Here is a 26,819-nt window from a genome sequence, read left to right on the forward strand (position 1 = left end):
ATCACAATTTCATACAGCTCCAACTAATATCTCACAGTCCTCAGTATATTTTAATCAGGTTTTTGGAAAATGTAGCACTCATTTTTATTCAGGAAAATTAAGGGGTCCTGTGACTTGGCTTTATGCCAAATTATCACAGGGAATCAACAACAGAACTAGAAATATAACCTAATGGAATAAAAGAATTATTAATTACACTAATTCAATAGCACTTACTGAGTGCCTACTATATGCCAGGCAAAGTTGCGGAAGTGTATGTCCTTGGGGGGAGTGGACAGGATGGGAAATGGGCATAGTGGGGGAGCAATGTGACAGGCTTTACAGAGATTTAGACATTTGAAGTTTTCCAAACAGAGAGTTTAACCTTGGAAAGACCAAAAGTAAGATGTAAGACTACCTCTTTTTTATTTTTACTTCTATTTGTCAGTGAAGTATTTGTTTCTGTTATCAACGGAAACTGATTAATGAAGAGGTGCTAACTTAATTATATGTATATGAATTCCCCAGCAAAGCCAGGCTTAGCAGGTAGTTTCATATGCTAAGATCAACAACCAAAGCACTTTCTGTCAGGGACTTCAGCTGAGTGAACAGTTTCATGAACTGACATTGTGGCAAAATATTAGCTTTAATAATGAATCTGCTAATTCTTCTTCCCTGACTGTCTTGTTCAACATTACATTCCCATTACAGCAAATAATAAGCCCTCAATAAATAGTTGTTAAATGAACAAAGTAGCTGGTGTTTGGTCTTTGATTATAGCATAATAATTCATGCCAGATAAAATAAATTTGCCATACTTATTGATTACATATAAACTTTTTAACAAATAGTGTGAATTACCATACATTCAATTCTAACTTCTTCCCCCACCAAATAACACCATTCATTATCTCTCAGATTTTTTCAAGAAGATCAAATCTATGTAAAGTATTAAATTCACAAATGTTAGCAAATTATTTTAAATATTCTTTTATTGAAACATCCTAGTTTGTATATTATACTTTGTATGTGTATTTTTTATACTATAAATATAATCAGGGCTTCCCTGGTGGTGCAGTGGTTGACAGTCCGCCTGCCGATGCAGGGGACACGGGTTCGTGCCCTGGTCCAGGAAGATCCCACATGCCGCGGAGTGGCTGGGCCCGTGAGCCATGGCCGCTGAGCCTGCGTGTACGGAGCCTGTGCTCCGCAACGGGAGAGGCCGCAACAGTGAGAGGCCCATGTACCGCAAAAAAAAAAAAAAAAAAAAAAAAAAAAAAAATATATATATATATATATATATATAATCAGAGCTACATGTATACAAAAATTCTCTGTTTCCTTTTATTGTTTACAATACAGTACTATATGGCTACTACATAAAATTGTTATAAGAATTAATGAATTATACAAGAAAGGAATTTTAAATATAAAAGAGCATATTCTAAGTGAAAACATTATTATAATAATTCTACCTCCTTGCCCAGTTATAAAACACAAGAATCATTTTATAAGGCTACTTGTATATTAATTTCCAAATAGTCTGATTAAACAATGTTTTAATCTATATTTTAGGCAAAATAGAAAATCGAATTCTAGCATGTTATCAAGTGATTGAAAATAAAAGCACTGTCAATTTAAGTATTTCAACTGCCAGAGTTCTATAGGCCAGATAATAATTTTAAATAATAGCTACATTGTTAATTGTTGAAATAATATGTAATAGTCTTTTTTTCTCCTCAATCATTAAAATCATATAATATTCCAATAATAATTTATCACTAAGACAGGTATTTTTCTAAGTAATGTATCACCAAACCACATTTTGTTTCTGATGTCATCTGCCGAAATCAATCCATGTTATAAAATGACACATTGGCTAAAAACTTGATAAACTTTGGAATGAAGTTCACCGACATGCTACTAAAAATAGGCCCTTTTTAATTTTTTCAACAAATTTAATACGAGCATGGTGATAGAAATACATTAGGATAATAGAAATTCACCCTACATTAGTTTTTAATGAATCTTAGATATCACAATTCTTTCATATACCAAATTTTAATTAGTTTTCAAAAATAATAACTACCATCTCTTGAGCAGTTACAACATGAATGATACCATGCTAAGCACTTTACATGCTTTACTTCATAAAATATTCACAACTTTAATATATTAATTAGTGTTCCCATTGTATAGAAATGAAACTGAGACTCAGAAGGTTAAGAAATTCATTCTCAGTAGAAGAATTAGTATTTGAATACCTCAGGTCTATCTGACTACAAAGCCCATAGTCTTAAACAACCATCCAATGTTAAGAAAAAAGTCCTAAATATAGAGAAGTGGAAAGTCAGCAAAGTTGAAATACAAAGTTAAATTGGATGTGAAAAAAAAGATATTGCTAATTATTAGAGAAGGAAATGTAAACCACACTAAGAGTCTCAAAGATACATTTACAAAATAAGTGAGACAAATAAATTTTCATTTTTAATAAATCAACTTCTTTGGGCAATATTTTTAAGATGATTGCAGAGAATAATCCTTTCCAAAGTCTCCTGATGAACACATTTTTCATTCTCATCTAAAACTCAAGTTTTTTTAATAGTCAAAATTTTCACACCTGTGTGGTGGGTTTCACTAATTCATGTACATTTTTAAGCATTTGATAACAAGTTATCAAACATTTGTGAGGAAATAAAGTATGCCTATTTAAGCTTTAAACCATCATTTGTCCTCCACGGGAAATTAAGTTATTTTCACATCTCAAAAAATTCATGACATACAATTAAAAAACAACAAACAAAAGTCACATTTTATAAGGCAGCAATTATGTTCATATGGTACCAGTATAATTGAAAGACAGAAGACATTTCATTCGTTAGTAACACAGAATTTCTTCTAGTGGGTTTCCTCAAGCTCATTAGATATTCCCTGGCTGATTCTCCTAAGTAATTAGATTTTAACAGGATTTTCAACAGATCAGAGCAATCTCTGTGGGTGCCAATAGAGAAGAGTCCCCCTCTGGCCTTACTAGCAGGGCAGAGCAGATAACATCCAGGCTGGGAGTTAATAGGACAATTACTGGCCTCTTTTAAATGAGTTACATTAATGCACTTAAGCTAAATGACTCTATATATGATTAAATATTAACATCTGCAAAGTATGAAATCATGATATGCAATCAAGTTTTGTTGTTTTAATTTCCCCAAAGAAAGATTTCAATTGTTTGTATAAATGCCTTTAAATACTGTGTATTGGACATTTTTAGGGTATAGAATAAAAAGTTGGAAAGCATTCTTTTTTTATATATATATATAAATTTATTTTATATTTATTTATTTATTTTTGGCTGCATTGGGTCTTTGCTGCTGCGCGCAGGCTTTCTTTAGTTGCGGCGAGCAGGGGCTACTCTTTGTTGTAGTACATGGGCTTCTCATTGCGGTGGCGTCTGTTGCGGAGCACGGGCTCTAGGTGCACAGGCTTCAGTAGTTGTGCCTCGTGAGCTCTAGAGTGCAGGCTCAGTAGTTGTGGCGCACGGGCTTAGCTGCTCCGCAGAACGTGGGATCTTCCCGGACCAGGGCTCGAACCCGTGTCCCCTGCCTTGGCAGGCGGATTCTTAACCACTGTGCCACGAGGGAAGCCCCAAAAAGCATTCTTCTCACTTAAGAGTCCTAAAATATACTGACTTTTAGGATGCCACCTCTGGCTATGATGGAGTAACTAAAAAAACAGACAAATATATGAAATAATAGTTTTCAGACATGGGACAACAGGCAAGGAAGAGAAGGCAAAATAAATGAGGTGGTCTCCCTAAGCTGAGAGACAGAGTTGAAAATGTGGGGAAGCCAGGTGTATAGAATCACAGGAAGAGTACCATGGAGGAGACGGCACCAGAGCACCAAAAAAGAGAGCTCTGAAGATCTACAGAGTCTCATGTTGAGTGTTGATAGGCACACACATACAAGGAAACTACCCAAGGTTGGAAAATGCACCATGGGAAAGAAGCAGACGGAACAATTTTCTGAGCTCACACAGGGCTGGGAATAGTTCACATTCCCAACAGCCAGGGCTAAAAACAAAACAAAACAAAAACACCCTCATAATATATAAAGCAACAGGTAAAAAACTCAGAAGGATAATGTCTCAGTAGTAGGCAAGTTAGCCCTAGACTAAAAGTTGCTCTAGTCCTCCCTAACAAAGTTTAAAAGTAAATCTCAAAAGGATCAACCTATTTCCAAGTTTTTTGAATGCCCTGGAACAAAGCTTAAAAATATTTATAGGAACATAAAAGAATCCAGCACTAAACAACATAAAATTCACAATGTCTAGCACCCAAATTCACGAAGTCACACAAGAAGCAGGAAAATATGCCCCATAATGAGGAGAAAAATCAATCAATAGAAACAGACCCAGAAATCAAACAGATTAGAAATTACAAGAAAAGAACATTAAAACAGCTATTATAAATACACTCTATATGTTCCAGAAGAAAAAGGAAAGCATAAGCACGGTTAAGGAGAGACATCAAAGATATAAAAATGACCTAAATCAAACTTCTAAGAGTGAAAAGTACAATGTCGAAGATGAAAAATACACTGGATAGGATTAATGGTAGTTTAACACTGGAAAAAAAGAAATGAACAGAGCACCGGTGAGCTGTGGGACACCTTCAAGCAGCTTAATATGTGACTAATTGGAATCCCAGAAGGAAAAGAGAGAAAGGAAGGGAAGAGAAAAACTATTTGAAGAAATAATGGCCCCCAAATCTCCAATGTTGATGAAAGTCATATACTGAAGAAACATGAAGCTACACCAAGGCATATCATAAATCAAGTAGCCTAAAGCAAACTGACTTTAAAATGCATTTTAGATACATTTTAAATGTTTTCAGCAAAAAAATACCGCAAGATTTATTGGTTCAGACCTGATCCAAAGTCAGACTTGTGCTTGGCTCCTAAGACATTGGCCCATAACATTTTCTACGAATAAATTTTAACCTAATGTAAACAGTCAATTTTGCCACTAAGTATGAGAGATATTTCAGAAGCTTTATATTGAATTCTATTCTTTACTTTTTGACTTTATAAAGAGATGTTTCCTATCCTTATTGTCATTATAAGGTTACCTAGTCTTATACCCCAAAACAATACATAAAATACCAAATTGGGCCCCCACAAGTGCAGAGGCAAGAGCCTGAACCAGACAAATAAGTGCTGGGGAGCACTACCATCCCTCAGTTGGCTTTTACTCACTTGGATAAAAGAGGGCATAAGATCAGTAAGAGAATCTTCCCACTTAACAGGTCCTAACAAAATCACCATGAACTTAGTGGCAAGTTCGGGTCTTCATAATCCAGAGAGAAACGGAGCTCGTGTACGTGGAGGGTCCTTACAAAGAGGTGATAACTACTTGTAACTTTTTCTTTCATGAGAATCAAGCTAGAGGCTTAGGTTAGACTGCAAGGAGAAAAAATTCCTGACATTGGAATAGATTAAAAACAAAAAACGAATTTTCTTAAAGTTTTTAATTCAGGTTCTGTCCTGGATAATCCTTGTAAATTCCGGCATACACCTGACCTGTCTTTTCTATGAGTCTGTGAACACTTGATTGTTTAAAATAATAGTTCACCTTCTTAGGCTGAGCCACAAGCCCCACTACCTCTCAAACAGCTTGGAGCATGTCTGTAACGCACCAAATGCAGGATATTCAGATAGCCTTTTGTGTTGAATTTCACCTCTCTTTGTTCATCCACAAATCTATTTCCATAATTCTATTCTCCCTTACGCAGTTTTCAAATGTCTATATCTTGCTTTATGTACTTGAAATATTCCAGAGATCTTAGGTCTAAACACAACTTTTTTCCAATCTAATTAAACTTAAAGGGCATTTGGGGAACTAGTTATTTAAAAGAATTCTTTGAATGAATTAATCATCTTCTGAAATTTTGTATCTAAATCTGATTGTTATATATCAAATTTGCTTAACACAGGTACACAGAACTAAACTGTTAGTATTATTTGCAGATCTGGATGGAAGGGAATACCTTACATAATTTACTGAGTACTATCCATGGACACTGAAAATGTCAGTATCACAAAGATATATAGAGATAACAAATCAATGAGTTTTAGAAAATGGGTTGAATCAAGCTGGTCAAATAGATTATATTAGTCATAATGAGACCCACATGAGAACCAGCATTTGCAAATACCTCAAGGAAATCAAACAATTTGCCTAAAGGAATTATAATAGACTCTAGCTTCCCTTTCCTTAACACTTCTGGAAATTTTTCAGGCCTGTTTTATACACTGAACTTGAAATTCTTATCAAAGAGGCATATTTATAGATTTGACTGATCCAGTGGACATTTCAGTATGTCCTACTAAAACATAGAATGTTGAAAATACACAAAGACAAGAGTAATACACATGAAAGAGGGTATAGGATAATATAGTCCCGTGGCTAACTATGATTTTTGAACCACCGGAAAGCAGAACTAAAACCTATGACTTGAAGTTGCAGGAAGACACATTGGGCCCCAATATAAGACTAAACTTTCTAACAATCTGAGCTAAACAAAGATCAATTTCCCATCACTCTAAATGTGCAAACATTGAATGACCATTTGCCAGGGATTTTGTAGATTGGATTCAAGTGTTGTATAGGAGATTTAATTAGACAATATTTAAAAATCTAATCTTTAAGTATCCCTAAACATTCAGATGATCTAATTCTATGATCTTAAAAGCTTTGGTGGTTACACAAGGAACTTCCTTTCCCTTAATTTCTCTATAGGATGATTGTAATACCTGTCCCTTTCTTGCATATAGGAAATACTGTACTGGAAGAATACCTAGGGTATCTGGCTCAATTACTAACTTGTTGGGTGACTTTGAACAAATCACTTAATAGTCCTTGGTTTTTGTTTTGTTATCTGCAAGTGTGGTCTGGGGGTTCTAAAGACATGCCTTAAGAGTTCACTTTACTTTATATATAGATTTTGATTCTCCAAGTCTCTGACTCTAGCTGTATATCAGCCTGGCACCTTGCTAGAATAACCAGCCAAAATTCTATGCTTCTGGCATTCAGAAAAATGTAAAATCTCTAACATTATAATTCCATGTTCCTGATATGGGAAATCCTACAGTCATTAACCAACTGTTTGCCCCACCTATAGCCATTCATGGTAGCCAATCACAAAGAAAGGTCTCATTCCTGGTGTTCCAGTGGTTAGGACTCAGTGCTTTCACTGCTGGAGCCCAGGTTCAATACATGGTCGGGGAACTAAAATCCCATAAGCTGCAAGGCATGGCCAAAATAATTAATTAATTAATTAATTATTTTAAAGAAGATTGTATTACCTGTTCTACATTTCTGGTAAGAATTATATTGTCCCTGCTCCCAAAGCAGCAATTTGTACTATAATCCTAAGAAAGAGCAAATAGGTGAACTCCAAGTTCATATCCATTACAATATTTTAGAATATTAGTTGTATCATTTACTGCTACTTCTAAAATAAATACACAGAGAATGTTACCAAGAGACACGTTAAATGAATCACTCTGAGAAAAATGCCAAATACAGCACAGAAAAATGACTAAAACTAATTCTTTTCTTACAGCAACTCATCAAAACTATCTAGTCATTTTCATACACCTAACTCTGAGTTGAAAAATTCAATCTCATTAACTGAAAAAACTCTCCCACCAGCTTAATATTCTCTGTCTAGTGCCAACATTATATTCTTTTGCAGTCTGATTAGAGATAGGCCCATTTTTCTCTTAACCTTTTATGCATTTGATCCAAAAAAACTGTACTTGAAAAACAAAATCAAAATAAAACTGAATTCTTATTTGTTACCAGAGGATTGGTTGGTTGTGAAATCTAGTTGCTGAAAATTTGAAGTCATAATGGAAAAATCAACATTTCTTGTTGGGCAATGCCCACTTCATGCTGTTTTCTGCCTCTAGAAGATGTTTTCTTAAGGGAGTGAAACCACAATCAGACATAATTCAACTTTCCTATCTGCCATCTAGACATATTCAGGTAAGAGAAAAAGAACTAAGGATGGTCAAATATCAAGAAAACCCTACCACCAGTAACTATTAGATCCAGAAATGAATAAAAATAATGACATATGTATGGCACTTTAAACATTTCAATGTATTAATGTCCATGGTTTCACTTGATGTACTGGTAACCTTATGAGCTAACATAAGGCATTAACTCCCATGCATAGGAAGGGGAAATGAGACAGAAATCACTTGCCTGGTCACACAATGAGCCTGGTATGGACTGAATTGTGTCCCCCCACCAATTCATATGTTGAAACCCTAACACCAGTGTGACTGTATTTAGAGATAGGGCCAAAAGGAGGTAATTAAAGTTAAATGAGGTCATAAGGGTGGGTTCCCAGACATGATAGGATTAGTGTCCTTATAAGAAGAGACACTAGAGAGTTCACTCACTCTGAGTGCAAACAAACAAGAGGTCATGTGAGCACATGGCAAGAAGGCCACCACCCACAAGCCAGGAAGGAAGTCCTGTCCAGAAACCAACCTTGCTGAAACTCTAATCTCAGACATCTAGGCTCTCGAACTGTGAGAAAAGAAATGTCTGTCGGTTAAGCCACCCGGTCTATGGCATTCTGTTATGGCAACTTGAGCTAAGACAGAGCTAATGATCATGAAACTTCTCTGAGAACCAGTCTCCTTACTTTTAGTCTTGTGCTATGTCAATATAATATAATGGCCAGCACTGAACTACTGAGAATGATCACTTGAATTTCAAGCAATTTTTCCTGAACTTATAATTGGGGCTGCCCCAAGCGGCTGTCTCTTCATCTAGCAAGTAACAGAAGTATTACTATAATGAAAATATCCTTCAGAGGGGAAAAAATGCAATAATCATCATAAATGTGCAACAAATCCTATGGATTTTTCTTTAGCAATAAACTTTTAAACTAATTCTTTTTTTAAAAAAGTCCTCTTGTTATTGAGGAATGGTTTTTTTCTTATGCCTAATGTTTCCTTCCTATAAAGACAGCTAAGCCCTGTCTCTTCCCTTTCCTCATTTGAACCTAACTGATAAAACTTTATAAAGAATGCTCACATTGGCTTAACTCTTCTTTCTCTTGAGATGAGCCTATCCAAAGTAAGCACAAACTCTTTGCTTTTCCATGTTAAAAATCTTACCTATGCCGTCCTTCCATGTAAGAAAGCCCAGGACCTAGTGGGCAAGTATACCTAATGTCAGGATTTTGCTACAAAGCCTATTTGGCTCTCACACTAAGCCAACATAGCCTGTATCAGTAATAAAGACGCTATTTTGGCCTCAGCATTTACTCTCTTTACAAAATCTCTCAAATTACTCGGAAAGAAGAGCAGGGTGTTATCTAATGCAAGTCCTTTCATAGAGCACCAGCATAACTGCAGGACAAACTTTTTTTTTTTTTTTTTTTTTGCAGTACGCGGGCCTCTCACTGCTGCGGCCCCTCCCGCTGCGGACCACAGGCTCCAGACGCACAGGCCCAGCGGCCACCCCTCACGGGCCCAGCCGCTCCGCGGCACGCGGGATCCTCCCCGACCGGAGCACGAACCCGCGTCCCCCGCATCAGCAGGCGGACTCCCAACCACTGCGCCACCAGGGAAGCCCAGGACAAACTTGATTTCAATTGTCTCTACCATTTGAGAAGCCAGGAGAAAACATGAACCTTAATGGAGGTGGAATTATCCTTGCTATGACTGCAGTAAACGTTTGTTGATGGGGAAAAAAAATGGAAAGGGAAGATATACCATATACATGCAGTTTTAATGGGAAGCCTATTTCTGCCATATACATTAGAGAAATTGTTCAAGAACAGTTCATCCATGTGAAAATATTAGCACTGTAATTCTGCCAAGGTCAGTAAGACCTAGTGATTTGCTGAGATATCACCTTCATTTCACGGGGTAAAAAAAGGCTCCTTTTTCAGTATGTCCTATCTAAGAAGGCACTCCATAGCAACAGTTAAATTATGAATACAGCACATATGTTCCATACCATATCATTTACAGCACAATTTAGCATAGACATAATGCTTTGTAACAAACTACAATACCATTCACAAAATGCATTTAAATAGCATAATTTAGTTCATTAAATTCAATCATTTACAGTAAATCAAAATCATCATAGGAATTGAAGAGAGTACACAGTTGTTTGTTTGAATAGTTAAGCTAGGTAAGTCAATTTCTTTTTGAAGGTCAAGGACAGAGTTATTTCCATTTTCTGTTATAAAAAAGATACAGCTGGTGTCAAAAGATAATTTAATGTCACCTCAAAATGATCAACACTCTTTTCTTTCCTCCCCCCTCTCTCTCTCTCTCCTGGTTGCATATCATATCCCTGCCACTCCTAAAATATATCCGATTCTCCGAAAACATTTTACATACTAGTTAACTAGAATGTGTCTGCAGATTTCACAAAATCTCAAATGGACAATTTCTTTAAATTTTTAACCAAAACATGTACATTTGGCCCTGAGAAAGGTTCAAACACTACATCACAGTACATGTCATCATCTGCTTATCTGTCTGCTTTTCATACCATATTGTAATCCCCTTGTGGGTAGGAGCCTAGTCAATCATATTTAGATTCCTACAACCTAGCACAGTGTTTGTTGATTGTAAATTCCTTGAAAGCTAGGATTCGTTCCTTTATTTATCTATTTTTATTCCTTCTGGCGCCTACCATAATGCTTTACACAGACACAGTAAACATTCATTGATTTAAAAATCTCACTGGAGGGGCTTACCTAAGGACATATTTTATAAGCACACAAATTCAGTATATTTTTTTATCGTCTTAGTAAACCAGTGCCTAGAAAGACAAAGGCAAAGTAAGAAAAGAGAGGACCTCTCCAGGATTTAACACAAACTATTTGACCTCTCTGATTGTTACACAGCCCAATGTACTCTGAGCAGAATCACATTCCAGGTGGCCACAACTGTCTCCACCCTTCAAGTCTTTCTCTCAGCCTTTGCATAAAATGCTTTCAGCACAAACTCAGCAGTAATCAACAGTATGAGGATTTCAGCTCGAGTGCACCTGCCTTAAGGTCATTCATGGGCTCAGCATTTACCTAGATGTTCCATAACCCTGTATATGCCTTGCCCTAGGTACTGTGTTAATTGCAGAGGATACGGACTCAAGTAAGACCTGAACTCTCTCCTCAGGCTGCTTAGAATCTAGCGAGGCACACCATCAACAATGCAGTGTCTGAGGTAAGCACAAGTGCTCAGAGAGAGAGAGAGAGCACACTATCTTGATAACAAAAAGATAGCACTCCCCACCCCATGTGAAGAACTGATTTCCACTCTCAGCCCTTTATGAGAGGGCCAGTGATACACTGGAGGAAGTTTAAAAGGAGAGCTGTCAGATGGAAGGGCTGCCTTCTCACATTTCCTCCCCTCAGGCTACCTTTCCCCTTACTTAAAAAGGAGGGAGAGTGGGAAAGAATGTTGGAAGATTAAGGGGGAAATTTTTTTAATTGAAAGGAACTGTTCTTGAAATTATCTGAGTATTGCTAAGGTGAGTATTGCTGGTTTGAGGAACCAAGTCAGAGTCCATTACCATGAACAGCCTTTAATTGTATTAACGCCCTACACTGAGAATATCAATAGCTCCACAGAGACCAAGCAACAAAAAACTCCTTAGATTGCATTAAAGACCTCTGTACTCTGGCTTCAGTCTTGTCTCTCTTAGTATCAGAGACTGCTAGTTTCCTCCAATATCCATTTCCCCCTTCCTCTATCAGTAATAAAAATTTTAGCTAGAAACACAGTCACCCAGAAAAAAAATTGTTCCCCAGCTTCCCTTGCAGTTAGATGTGGCCATGTGACTAAATTCAGGCCAACAGGACACTAGTGAAAATGTCAGTAGGAAAATTCTGGGAACCTAAAGAGACAGTGGATGCGTACCTCATCCTGCCCACTGGGACATGCCATGCCAATCCTGGATTGCCTACCTCCAGATTTTTAATTAAAAGGGAAATTATTTTCTATTGTATTTCAGACACCGAATTCAGCCTCTATTTGAACATTCTGTTATTTGCAACCTCCCTTTCCCCCAGGTCCTCCTCTGGTGGCCTGCTATGAGCCAGGCGCTGTGCTAAGTCTCTAAATACCTCATCTCATTTCAATCCTCACAAATACCCTGTTAGGTAGCTACTATTATTAGCTTTGTTTTACAGATGAAGAAACTGAGACTTAGAAAGATGAATTTACTTGCTAACAAGAGGCAAAGCCAGGTTTTTGAACCCAGGCAGTTTGTCTCCAGAGGCCACGCTTATAATCTCTATAACAACACTGTCCTTTCCACAGGGATGGAAGCGTTCTATGTCTGTGCTGTCTAATACGGTAGGCACTACCCACATGTGGCTGTGAAGCACTTGAAATATGGCTAGTACAACTGAGGAGCTGAAGTTTCTATTTCATTTAATTTTAATTAATTTAAATTTCAATAGCCACATAGGGGTAATGGCTACTGTGTTGAATGCTGCAGCTCTAAAGATTCTGTGTTGAAGCTCTAGAAAATAGCACCAGCATGCTTTGTGTTGACCAGGTGCTCGGTAGATATTTGCTTTAGTACTCTGAATTGGACTGAGGTGAACATCAACCACACTAGATATAATCGATGTAGATAAAAAAAAACAAACCCTGAAAAAGGGACAAACTTAACAAATTCAGGGACAACATGAAAAAAAGACAAAGTTGAAGCAACAACAACAACAAAAAACACTCAAGCTCAGCATTTGCAGCAGAAGAGAACACTCAACTCATTTTGTCTTTGCTCAAGCAGAGTCTGGAAGAGGTATGTCAAGATGACCAATTAAATGACGTATAAACCCAGTTTAATAAAAGCTGGGCTTGGGCTTCCCTGGTGGCGCAGTGGTTGAGAGTCCGCCTGCCGACACAGGGGACACGGGTTCGTGCCCCAGTCCGGGAGGATCCCACGTGCCGTGGAGCGGCTGGGCCGGTGAGCATGGCCGCTAAGCCTGCGCGTCCGGAGCCTGTGCTCCGCAACGGGAGAGGCCACAACAGTGAGAGGCCCGCGTACCGCAAAAAAACAAAACAAAACAAAAAAAGCTGGGCTGGCATCCATTTACAAAAACCTTCAGAGGACACTGAGGTTTCTCATGCTATCTTTAAAGAAACTGTCTGTAAAAGGTTGGAATGGGTCTCACTAGGCTGGAAAGAATAAGTTCAGATCACTGTATTTAACAACCATTCATCATAAATTCCATTTTTCATTTGGTAGGGAAACGACAGAAACTCACTCTCTCCTGGTTACAGCAATTCAGAGCAAAAAACCTTCTAGTTATACTATCAGGCCAAACTCTAAATTTTAGGCCCCTTTGGAATTTTTCACTCTTGCTTTTACCCCACCGAGGTGGGGCACTAAAGAATGCAGACAGGGACCCACACCGTTAGGTGAGCTCCTCCCAGCCTGGCCATTCCCAGTGTGACCTTTCACCAGGTCCCTGGCATAAGGCAGTGTGTCGTCTCCTGGAGCAAAGCCAGAATGTAAGATGAAAAGCCACATGTGGAGGATGACGCAAGGGAAATAATCATGACCCTCATACTGAGAGCCAGAAAGAAATCTGAGGTCTTAAGCACGCTGGTTCCTAAGCCTGGGGGTTTTACTCAGCATAAAACTCCCTTAACATTTTATTTTGTAGGGCTTCCAGACACCGAACGGTGAGCATACTAGCAGTCAAACTTTGGGTGTACCACTCTGCACTACCCACAGAGGGGTCTAGATGGTGTTGTCCTGGGTTTCCATAATAACTTAAAGGGAAAGTTTCACAATAACCAGAGCCTTTGATGTCCCACAAATGAAAGAAGAGGATGTCCTTAAATTCCAAGCAGCAGGAGTCCACTTAGGTGGCACCAACCTTGACTTCCAGATGGAACAATACATCTCCTAAAGGAAAAGTGACGGCATCTACATTATAGATCTGAAGGGGACCTGGGAGAAGCTTCTGCAGATGGCTTCTGCCATTGTTACCATTTAAAAACTGATCAGTGTCATATCCTCCAGGAACACTGGCCAGAGGGCTGTACTGAAGTTTGCTGCTGTCACTGGAGCCACTCCTATTGCTGTCCGCTTCACTCCTGGAACCTTCACTAACCAGATCCAGGCAGCCTTCCAGGGGCCGCGTCTTCTGGGGGTTACTGATCCCAGGGCTGACGACCAGCCTCTCACAGAGGTGTTGTACATTAACCCACCTACCACTGCTCCCTGTAACACAGACTCTCCTCTGCGCCCTGTGGACACTGCCATCCTTGCAGCAACAAGGGAGTTCACTCAGTGGGTCTGAGGTGGTGGATCCTGGCCCAGGAAGTTCTGCACATGGGTGGTACCATCCCGTGTGCACACCGTGGGAAGTCACGCCTGATCTCTGCTTCTACAGAGGTGCCGGAGAGACTGAAAAGGAAGAACAGGCCATGCTGAGAAGGCCATGGCCAAGGAGGAACATCAGGGTGAATGGACTGCTGCAGCTCCCAAGTTCACTGTATTCTATCCGCGGTCGCAGACGGGTCTGAAGGCGCAGGTGCCTCTGTGCCTGCCCAGAAGTTCCTGCACAAGACGGGAGCCCTCAGCCCGCCACTGAGGACTGGTCTGCAGCTCCCACTGCTCAGGCCACTGAAAGGGTAGGAACAACCTCTGAGTGGTCTTAAGCTGTTCTTCCCCAAGCTTTTAAGCAGAAAACAGAAATAAGGTAGATAGAAAATAAACATCCGTTTCTTTAAAAAAACAAAACAAAAAACAGTTCTGGGTATAAAGTGTTTGTACTATTCAACTCAAGGGCCCATTGAGTCCAACAAACATTTTTTTAGTTCCTACTATGTGATGGCAATGCTGAGTGCTAAGAGCACAGATAGGAATACAATGACACATAACAAACATTGGGACATTCTGGAACAATGTCTTATGGAGAACAAATAGTTTTAAAATCACTGCCGTGCCTTACATATACTACTTCAGTTAAGCCTCAAAAGCCTCTATAAGATTGGTATGATTACTCCTGTTTTCTCAAGGGAAGAGGTTGAAGCTCAATGATTAAACAACGTGCCTGTTTGTACAACTGGTAATTGCCACAGGCCAGATCCAAATCCAGGCCAAATATGTGTCTTCTACTATATATAGAATAGATAACTAACAAGATCCTACTGAATAGCACAGGGAACTCGATTCAGTACTCTGTAATGACCTATATGGGAATAGAATCTAAAAAAGAGTGGATACATGTGTATGTAGAACTGACTCACTTTGCTGTACAGCAGAAACACAACATTGTAAATCAACCATAATGCAATAAAAAAAAATTAATTAAAAAAAGTGTGTCCTTCTCACCAGGCTAGTCTCTTCCCCCATCCCTCCCAAATACAACTGAAAGACAGTAGACTCAAAGATTAGCCCCCATAATAATATCACATATCTTTGGGGCCTGTAACAGCTTGGTTTCTCACAAGTTGAAGTAATTACTTCAGCAAACAATAACAATGACTTATTGAATGTCTACTATACCCAAGTACTTATCATATATGATCTCCAGTGTCACAATTATCCTGTAAGGCAAGTATTATTAATATGACCATCCCCATTTGACAAATAAAGAAACTAAGTCTCAGGAAAATTAATTGCATTGGCCAAAACCATACAAGTACTAAAGGAAAGAATCAACACTGGAACCCATTTAGCTCCTAAGTCAATACTCTTTCAACTAACCATTCTGCCTTGAAAAACAAAGACTCTGAAATCAGAGTAAACTCTGGATTTAATATTGGGCCCAGACCTTCCTGGGGAGGGGGGGAGGAACTTCTTACTTGATTACCTAGCAGAAGGGGATGGGTTTGGAAGAAGAAATCCATTAAGCCACGCGTAAGAAATAACGAACCAACCAGATTCCAAGTTAGAGGATGGAAGGCTCCACAAGCATCAGGAGGTATCAGAGGCCCCCAGTGAATAAAATATGGATTAACACTGCTGAGAACAGTGAGAAGCACAGAAATCTGGAGCCAAAAAATCTGACTTTGAATCCTGGCTTTGTTGCTTACTATCTGCGTAATTTTAAGCAAGTTATTTCAATCTCTTTGGACCTCATTATTGTTTTTGTATCCGCCAATGTAGATTATTCAATTTGCTAATGTGAAGTGCTTTGCTAAAAGAGTCAACAGTTTTAAGAAACTGCAATGTGCCAGGACGTGAACTAGAGTTGGAAGTTGTGATGAAATTGTGAAAAGATTACATGCAAAACCCCCTTAACACTAACAAGAACCATGAGATCATTTTTAATAGTACCCTTTTTTCAAGAGAAGGAAACTGAGGTCCGGAGAAATGAAGTACTTTGGCCAAGGTCACAGAGCCAGTAAGTGTTAGAGCTATGATTTGAAGCCAGGAGCTGGACTCTAGAGACTACACTTTTACTCCCTGTACTGGGATGCTCTGGGAAGCCAGGGAACAGCAGCAGGAGCAGGACTGGAACATGTCACTTCTGAGAGTTGGTACTCAAGTTAAAGCTAAGAAGCCTAGGGCTTCCCTGGTGGCACAGTGGTTGAGAGTCTGCCTGCCGATGCAGGGAACACGGGTTCATGCCCCGGTCCGGGAAGATCCCACATGCCGCGGAGCGGCTGGGCCCGTGAGCCATGGCCGCTGAGCCTGCCCGTCCAGAGCCTGTGCTCCGCAACAGGAGAGGCCACAACAGTGAGAGGCCCACTTACCGCAAAAAAAAAAAAAGCTAAGAAGCCTGGAGAAAAATGAGTAGCCTGGAGCAATGAGGGTCAGATAAAGCACTGAGCTAGAAACAAATAAGGAGGCAGCAACCTGGAAGTTACAAATATCATGAGTAAGGCAAGATGAGCAGTCACAGAACTGGGTTGATAAGAAACAGAAGAACCCAAGGGGAAAACAGAGAAAAGACAGAGGAAGAAAAATACTAATAGACAATAAATATATGGAAGTCTCTATACCAAGTCGTTAATAGGGAAGAAATTATGTCTGGGAATAGGGAGTGTGCTACATGAAAGAAAACTTCTGCTTTTATTATGTTTCAGGATTATTTAACTCTGACCAAACAGCAGTGTTGCTTCTGCAATTTTAAAATTAATAAAACTAAGAGTACTAAAATATATGACAAAACAAAGAAATTCCGGTGGGTTTAGATGGAAGAACAAGGTACAGAGGTCAAAATCCAAATAATAAGTTTGGCACAGCAGAGGATCCAAACCCAGGGCACCTATTGGATCGGAATCCAGGGAGACACAGACTAGAATGGCAGAGCTGGAAGGGGCCTTAAACTATGTCTAACTTCCACCCCCATTTCATTTTTTTTTTAACATCTTTATTGGAGTATAATTGCTTTACAATGGTGTGTTAGTTTCTGCTTTATTACAAAGTGAATCAGCTATACACATACATATATCCCCATACCTCTTCCCTCTTGCGTCTCCCTCCCACCCTCCCTATCCCACCCCTCTAGGTGGTCACAAAGCTCCAAGCTGATCTCCCTGTGCTATGAGGCTGCTTCCCACTAGCTATCGATTTTACATTTGGTAGTGTATATATGTCCATGCCACTCTCTCACTTCGTCCCAGCTTACCCTTCCCCCTCCCCGTGTCCTCAAGTCCATTCTCTAGTAGGTCTGCATCTACAGAGTGAAGTAAGTCAGAAAGAGAAAAACAAATACTGTATGCTAACACATATATATGGAATCTAAAAAATTTAAAAATAAATTTTTTTAATGGTCATGAAGGACCTAGGGGCAGGACGGGAATAAAGACACACTTCATTTTTTAAGTGAGGGAAACCGAGGCCCAGAGAGGGAAGTGTAATGAGTCCAACGTCACATCATTCATTGCTACACAACATAGACACAAACTTGGCCCCAGGTTATAGGCAGTTTCAGACTCTACAGATTAAAACAAGAGACAGAGGCAGGCTGGGATGGAGGAACAGGTACCAAAGAGAACACATTTCCTGACAACAGTCACTAAAAAAAAGCAATCCTACACCCTTGTGAATGTGCAGAGAATCCCTGTGGTCTTCTCAGGGATTTTTCTGCTCTGTAGAACAAGGGAGTCTTTGGGGAAAAGCGGAAAGATGCCTGAGCATCAAGATTTTGCAGACAAGCAATCAGAGCCCACAATGCAAAAGGACTGCCTTTTCTCTAATAAAATAAACATCCATGAGACTTCAGGTGAGTCATTTAATCTCTCTCAACCTCGGTTTCTCCATCGTTCAGAATATCTCTCCAAATAAGGTTGTTGTTGCAGAATCAGGACTTCTCAAATTGTATTTGGCAAAACTCTAGGGGATGGGGTTTGGGGAGTTCCACTGGTACCTGTGTTTGGGAAACCTTGCATTCTCTATCTGCCATCTTGGAGATTCAAGGTGCACATGAAATGGGCATTTGCTCTTTTTGACTGCCCAGCATCATTCATCCTATTTCCACCAATAACTCTGCTGTCCATTTGGAAATCAACCCTTCTCCTTTCGGTTCATGTAGATCCTATGGGGTTGACTTCCATGCCCTGGCACAAAGCATGACACATGACCCAATGACCCAAGTGAGGCCAAAGTATGACACACACCCCTCCTCCAGATGATGCTGACAATTAAGTTTTCTGGAATTCTTTTCCTCCCTTATAAAGTAAAATGATAATAATGCGTTTCTAGAATAGTTGTAAGGATTGAGATAATGCATGTAAGGCATCTAGTTCAGTACCCAACACATTACTAGTACTCAATAAAAAGGAATTATTGGGCTTCCCTGGTGGCGCAGTGGTTGAGAGTCTGCCTGCCGATGCAGGGGACACGGGTTCGTGCCCCAGTCCAGGAAGATCCCACATGCCGCGGAGCGGCTGGGCCCGTGAGCCATGGCCGCTGAGCCTGCGCGTCCAGAGCCTGTGCTCCGCAACGGGAGAGGCCACAGCAGTGAGAGGCCCGCGTACCGCAAAAAATAATAATAATAATAATAAAATAAAAAGGAATTATTAATATTACTTAAAATTTTCACTGTATTAGGGCTAGGAGAAACAGGTATAAACATTCAGTAGGACTCTTTAGGTTGTAAATGACCAAAAACTCACACCAGATTGAGCAAAAAGTGAAATTGGCTCACACCACTGAAAAATCCAGAGGGAGATTTTTCCTGGCTTTCATCTAAACGTGATCCAGAGGCACCCACCTTCTGCCTCCGGCTCTTAGCCTTACTTCCCTCCATACTGTACGCCACAAGGAGGCAATGTGCCAGTCAGCAACTTCATGCCCACATTCTCCCAGGTTTCGGTCTAGCAAAACAGTCAGTTCTTCCTGGTGGCTCCCATCTGAGCTTGGGGCTTTGGAACAACTTAGGTCATGGGCCCAGCCCCGAAACAACAATGTTATTAGGAATGGCAACTATGTGAGGTGATGGATGTGTGGATTAATTTCATTGTGGTAGTCATTTAATAATGTATATGTCTATCAAATCATTATGTTGTACAGTTTAAGTGTATACAACTTCTCATAAAACTGAGGGAAAATAAAGGCATTAAAATAAACAATGTTATTAGGAGGACTTAATACTCTGGCCAGGACTGAGTCACATGATCTATTCCAGGTGGAGCCCCACCAACTACATGGGAAAGAAATGGTTCTCTAAAGGACATTTGGGTAGAGCTCCGAAATAAGGAGGAGCAGAAAAAAACAAATACCTATTAGAAGATAAAATAAAATCTTTGTAACAAACTAATAAGAACAGAACACCAAAACAGATATTTTCATATATTATTTTGAGTGGGCAATTTGGCAAATACACGCTCCTTTTGCCCAATTCTACTACAAGAAATGTATCCTATACATAAATCACACCAGTGTGCAAGGATGATATTTAGAGGATGATCACTGAAGCATCAGTTGTAATAGCAAAACACTGTCCATTAATATAAAAGTTGTTAAATTATTACATTCATAGGGAAAATACTGCACAATTATATTTTAATAAGGTAGATCTATATGTTCTGATATGGATATAAGTCTATGATATGCTGTAAAGGGAACAAAGCAAATTGCAAGAAGATAGGTAAATTTGGTCCTGCTTATGTAGATACATAAAAAAAAATCTGGAATAATGTCCAAAAAATGAGTAATACTGTTCATTGCTCAGAAATAAGTACTAGGGAGTTAGGAGTGGCAGGAAGAAGACATTTAGTTTCTCTTTATATCCCGTGGGATTTTAATTTGTTTACCTAAATACACACGATTTTTATTACTTTAAAAAGTCTAAAAATCACCTGTTCATTTGACTGTCTATTAACATGACTCACAGTTTGCACCACTGGCTCTAAAGGAGCAAAAATATTTGCTTTATATGTGCTGAAGAAATTTATTAAATTACTAAAAACATGTGTAAATGGGATTTCACCACGAGATTCTACATACTTCCAAAAAGTATACAAATCTTCTTAAGAAGCAGTGTAATATTTTCATGCTAATCTAGCAAATCATCTGGGCTACTGAATCAACTTGGTTCATTTATTTACTTTGTTTATCGGTCAGACCAGCTCATCACAGGATTTTGCCACTATAAATTGGCCCCTGGACTGACTCGTTCAGGCAGGAAGCAACTCCATCAAACCCAATAATTAATCAGGCACTCCTCCTCCGTATGTCACGATGACTATTCATTAAAGCAATGCATATGGCTCTTACCCACATGTGCTAGCTTTTTGCTTTTATTCATGGTTCAACAAATTTATGAACCTTAGGACCAGTGGAACAAAGAAAAATTAGTACAGAAGATATTATAATTAGGCTGACAGTTTAAAATTAGAAAAGAAAAACTGAAATTGAGAAGAGATGTTGTCATTAACAGTAGAATTCATGACACAGCAGACAGCTTTGGATGGCCTTCTATGTGCAAGGTACAAGGTTAAACTCTAGAAACATGAAGAGATACATATGTCATTGTCTGTGCCCATAGTCTTACTTTTTGTTTGAAGAGATAGCACATGTATTGAAAAAAAAATAAGTAATGGTATAAGGTTATCGCTGGCGAGTGCCATATATTTCTATTTATCAAGATTCCCATTTAAGATGTATAAAGCAACTTAGGAGTCATGAGTAAGTGAAATATATCATACTGTATATATTATATATACTGTAAGAACTATCACTAAACGTAGAGTATTGTTATGGACTGAATGTTTGTGTTCCCCCCAAATTCATATGTTGAAATTCTACTGCCCAATGTGATGGTGGTGTTGGGAGGTGGGGCCTTTGGGAGGTAACAGGTCATGAGTGTGGAGCCCTCATGAATAGGATTAGTGCCCTTATAAGAAAAGACATGAGAGCTTGCTCCTGCTCTCTGCTCTTTCCTCCACGTGAAGGATACAGCGAGAAGTAGCAGCCTGCAACCCAGAAGAGGACCCTTACCAGATTCTGACCATGCTGGCACTCTGATCTTAGACTTCTAGCCTCCAGAACTGAGAAATTCCTGTTGTTTATAAGCCACTCAGTCTATAATGCTTTGTTATTGCAGCCCAAACTTATATAATACAAATATATAGAAGTTAACCATATCATTTTATAAAATAAGAAATGAATAAATTGAATTGACAATGCTTTGGTAACTTAGGTATTAATAATATAATTTCCAAATGATTTGTTTTAAAATATACACAAGAAGTACAAAACCAAAACAATGATTTTGAATCATCACTGTGAGTGACATAAGATATGACAATAATCATAATCACAATCATAGCTAAGACTTGCCTGGTATTTATTATGTGCTAGGTACTATTCTAAGTTATATATAAATATGTATTTCATCCTCATGACAATTCCATGATGCAAGTAATTTATTATCCCTACTTTATAGATGAGAAAACTGAGGTGCTGAGAAATTAATTAATTTACCCAAGGCAAGTGTCAGGGCCAGACTTCAAAACTAGGCAGTCTGACTTCAGAGTCTACACCCGGAAATACTATGGTGAACGTACAATATGTATTCTCTAAATGATCACTTTGTTCATATTTTTAAGGAGAAAATAGAAGGCAAAGAATAGTAAAGATACGGTTTCTTCCTCTATTCTGGAATTCTGCACTTCCTTTGTAGCCTCAAGCCATGACTTGCACATAATAGACAATCGATAAATACCTGTCCTATGAATGGTTGAGCTCTAGGACTGGGAGAATAGTATTTGTGATCCATATTCCCCACCTGTCTTCAAAACTCCTGACCACATGACTAGTATTCTAGTAGAGAGTGTGGCTTTCTTCCCAGAGTTCCAAGCAAGAAGCAGAAAGAGTGTCTGCGAAAGTCTGTAATGAGCAAAGCACAGTCTGGGACTCAGCCCTGACACTTTTTAGTTATATAACCTTGGGTAAGTCGATCCACTCCTCTTGGAAATGAATGTTCACATTTTTCAAATGGAAGAGTTGGATTAGATGATTTTAAAACTGTGCTCAGAAGGAAGGAAAAAGGGGAAGCATATGAACAGGTGGAACCTCTTTGGCTTCAAGGAGAGTAGCTCCCCTTAAACCTGCTTTACATATTAAGTATATGAGATTTGGTTTGAACAAAGGAACTCAAGGCTTTACAAAATTTGAAAACCACTGGATTTGATCAAATTCTTAAGTACTGTCTCATTTCAAATTTTCTATCCCTTGACTGCACAGGCACGCTCCAATATGTCATATTATTTTTCTCTTCCGACCTGTTCAAGAGACATTTTAACTGAATCTTAGAATTCTTTCCATCATTACAATTCTGGATCTATCCTTTCACAAAAGAAAGTGATTTTTTCCCTCCACCCACATTTATCAGTCCATTTTTGGGGAGCTCTCCTTGCCACATCCTTAAATAGGTAAATAGGATAACTGTGGTAATTGCCTGACCTGCAAAGTGTGTAGAACTTCAAGGTTAATGCTCTTGGCACAAGATTTTCGCTACAAACAGCAGAATTCTTCCAACCCTTTGCTGAGGCATCGGTTCAATAATAAGAGAAAATCATGCTATGTATTGAATTACTCAAAAGAGAATTATCAGAGAGTCCCCTGATGTTCTAACCATGGCTAAACTGTATTCCAAAAAGAACTGGTCTTAAAGAACTTCAGGAAAGTTCTTCACTAGCGATATAGTAAAAAAGCCAAATATTTAACAACAGCAATAAAACAAATTATATATCCAAGAATTGGTACACTCCTACCCCAAATGTTGTGTTAATTCCTTTTGTTTAATTTTATAATTTTGAACTTCCACATGAATGAAAAGAATTGTTACTATTAAGCCTATTCATTCTCTGAAATTCCTTTAGTCAGTTTTCATTAAGGACTGTCAAATACATACATCATTTAGGGACTTTTAAATCTAAATTTTATTGAAGATATATTGCATATGGTTTAATATTTCAGTTCAGCAATGGCCCTCAGCAATAAGCATTACTCCAAGAGTGGGATTAATTAAATATTCCAGCAAACACAGTGATCCAAATAGGAAAGAAAAATCCTGGGCACTGAGCCCAGAGTCCCCACCCTCTCTTATGGCGTGCTTCATCTCTCTCTCAGATAAACGAGACAACCAACAAATCTTTCGTCATTATTAGTGAATGTCTAGATGTGTGATAAATGATCAAATTCCTCTTCCGGGTCGCCTAGTAAATTTTTTAAGCAGAAAAAAATTGCACAAAATCAAATTGCTCCACAAAAGGATATTTTCAAAATCAGGAGAAATATAGTTGTCAGAAATAAAACATAACTCTCCATGATAATCAGCAGTTTTCTTTTAACTTGACTTTACCACTCCTCCAGTGACAGGTGGGAAATGCTACTCTTCTATATAAATCTGTCTTTGTTATGCTATGAAGTTTTAAAGTATCTCAACTTTGTATGTTATAGTGAATATGAATCGCAGCTCCACAGAAACCAGAGATTCTGAGCACACTCACGTTCTGGTCCCACAGACATTACTGCTTTTGCACTCATCAGTTAAGGCTGATGATAGTCCAACCTTGAATCTTAGCTTTACGTCTGAACTACTTTGGTGTTCCTTATCTTAAACTATTTTAACGTCAAGGTGGTGGGAGGAGCTCCAGGTGGAATATTTATAAAGGGCCTTATTCTTCAAACATTCCTGGCTCCTCTTCTTCATTCCCTCTCTCTCTCAGCTCTCAGCAGCAGTTCCTTGGTATCAAAATAGGTGCATCTAGCCCAATCAAATAGGACCTAGCGACAACATTTCCTGTCATCACCAAATCTGCATTTCAGGGATGCAATGTACCTTAAGTCTTCTATCAAAGCGCCCTTTTGGTTCCGTGAGGAAGCTGTCAATAAGGCAAAAATCTTTGAAACTAGAGCAGCTGATGCAACAAAAAGTAAAAGAGCAGCAGGAGCATGACATCTATGAAGCCTAAATGATGTTCAGAGCACAATCAAGTACATTACATAATCCAATAAATTGGTAAGGTGGTTGGCTATGGTCTTAAGGAAGTCACTTCTGTGAACTTCAGAATCCTCACCTTTAAAATGGAGATAATATTTCACAGGATTTTTGTGAGGCTAGAACAAAGTAACATGTAAAGTACTTTGTACAGAGTACTCAATAAATGGTAGCCAGTTTTTATTAGTAGTAGTATTGTTATTACAAATAGAGGAAACAATCGCTTAGGGAAAGTAACCAGACCAAGGGCATTCAGTGAATAGACTTTATTGAGTACCTGCATTGGGCTGTGAATATAAAAATGCATAAGATCCCATCACTGCCTTCTATCTAGGAACTCACACTCACTCTTAGTAAGAAAGCAAACAAATTCTAGAACCAAATGCTCTTTTCACTCCATTCTGATGCAAATCTAGAAAGGAAGAGGTAAACTGAGACCCATGTCAACTATTTCTCATATGAAAAACATTCTTCATATGCACTAAATTTCTTTCACTGTGCTTAAGGGTACTCTAACTCAGTGTGCCCTCCCCAACCTGCCTCCCCTCCATAATCAGGAAATCTTTATATACAAACTACTATACTATATATAAGATAGACAACTAATAAGGATACTGTATAGCACAAGGAACTCTACTCAATACTCTGTAATGACCTATGGGGAAAAGACTAAAAAACAAAGTGGATATATGTATATGTATAACTGATTCACTTTTCTGTACACCTGAAACTAGCACAACATTGTAAATCATCTATATCCCAATTTAAAACAAACAAAAAAAAGACAAAAAGCAAACAAACAAAAGAAATAAGACAATTTCAACTCCCCTCATTTTAGAGATAAGAAAGAAAAAAAAATTCCCTTTCCCTAATTTTTTCCTAAGTACTCTTTAAAATAACTTTATTTATTTTTAACTTTGGCTGCGTTGGGTCTTCATTGCTGCGTGCAGGCTTTCTCTAGTTGCAGAGAGTGGGGGCTCCTCTTGTTGCAGAGCACAGGCTCTAGGTGCGCGCGGGCTTTAGTTGTGGCATGTGGGCTCAGCAGCTGTGAGCTCGCGGGCTGCAGAGCGCAGGCTCCATAGCTGTGGCGCCTGGGCTTAGCTGCTCCACAGCATGTGGGATCTTCCCGGACCAGGGCTCGAACCCGTGTCCCCTGCACTGGCAGGCAGATTCCCAACCACTGCGTCACCAGGGAAGTCCCTAAGTACTCTTTAAAAAATTATTTGCAAATGGTTCTGAAGAACCTAGGGGCAGGACAGGAATAAAGACACAGACCTACTAGAGAATGGACTTGAGGTCACGGGGAGGGGGAAGGGTAAGCTGGGATGAAGTGAGAGAGTGGCATGGACATACATACCCTACCAAATGTAAAACAGATAGCTAGTGGGAAGCAGCTGCATAGCACAGGGAGATCAGCTCGGTGCTTTGTGACCACCTAGAGGGGTGGGATAGGGAGGATGAGAGGGAGACGCAAGAGGGAGGAGATATGGGGATATATGTATATGTATAGCTGATTCACTTTGCTATAAAGCAGAAACTAACACACCATTGTAAAGCAATTATACTCCAATAAAGATGTTTAAAAAAAAAACTATTTGCACAGTCTTTTAACTATAGCACAATGGTATTTTGTTTTAAAGCAATTCTTTAAAGATATTCTTAATGTTTTGTATAGCTATGTTTTTGCTAATTATATGTGGAAAACTAAAAATTACTGATAAGTCATGAAATTAACATAATTTTAGATGGAACTTTAAAGAGACAAATGATCGCTCCTTTTTAAAGTATCAAAAAGAGGCTGGAAAAACCCAGAAGAATAAATTACAAGGTATCTTTTTTTTTTTTTTGCGGTACGCAGGCCTCTCACCATTGTGGCCTCTCCCGTTGCAGAGCACAGGCTCCGGACGCACAGGCTCAGCGCCCATGGCTCACGGGCCCAGCCGCTCCGCGGCATGTGGGATCCTCCCGGACCGGGGCAGGAACCCGTGTCCCCTGCTTCGGCAGGCGGACTCTCAACCACTGCGCCACCAGGGAAGCCACAAGGTATCTTAATTGTTACATTTTACTTCTGATTTTCACACCTGTCATTAAATATGTAGCAAGACAAAATAAAGTCATAAAACAATAAAAAAAAAATCAGGGAATCCTTTTTTTTTAACATCTTTATTGGAGTATAATTGTTTTACAATGGTGTGTTCGTTTCTGCTTTATAACAAAGTGAATCAGTTATACATATACATATGTTCCCATATCTCTTCCCTCTTGCATCTCCCTCCCTCCCACCCTACCTATCCCAACCCTCTAGGTGGTCACAAAGCACCCAGATGATCTCCCTGTGCTATGTGGCTGCTTCCCACTAGCTATCTATTTTACA

General features: G+C 39.0%; 1 pseudogene across 1 annotated transcript; it reads left to right on the forward strand.

Moving 5' to 3' along the window:
* Positions 1-13,849: 13,849 nt before the first annotated feature.
* LOC307196278 (small ribosomal subunit protein uS2-like) lies at positions 13,850-15,068 on the forward strand (annotated as a pseudogene). The gene has a single exon. The product of its transcript is annotated as a small ribosomal subunit protein uS2-like (transcript).
* The last annotated feature ends 11,751 nt before the right edge of the window (positions 15,069-26,819 follow it).

The sequence above is a fragment of the Stenella coeruleoalba genome, assembly GCF_951394435.1.
Source record: "Stenella coeruleoalba genome assembly, chromosome: 1".
NCBI lineage: Eukaryota > Metazoa > Chordata > Mammalia > Artiodactyla > Delphinidae > Stenella > Stenella coeruleoalba.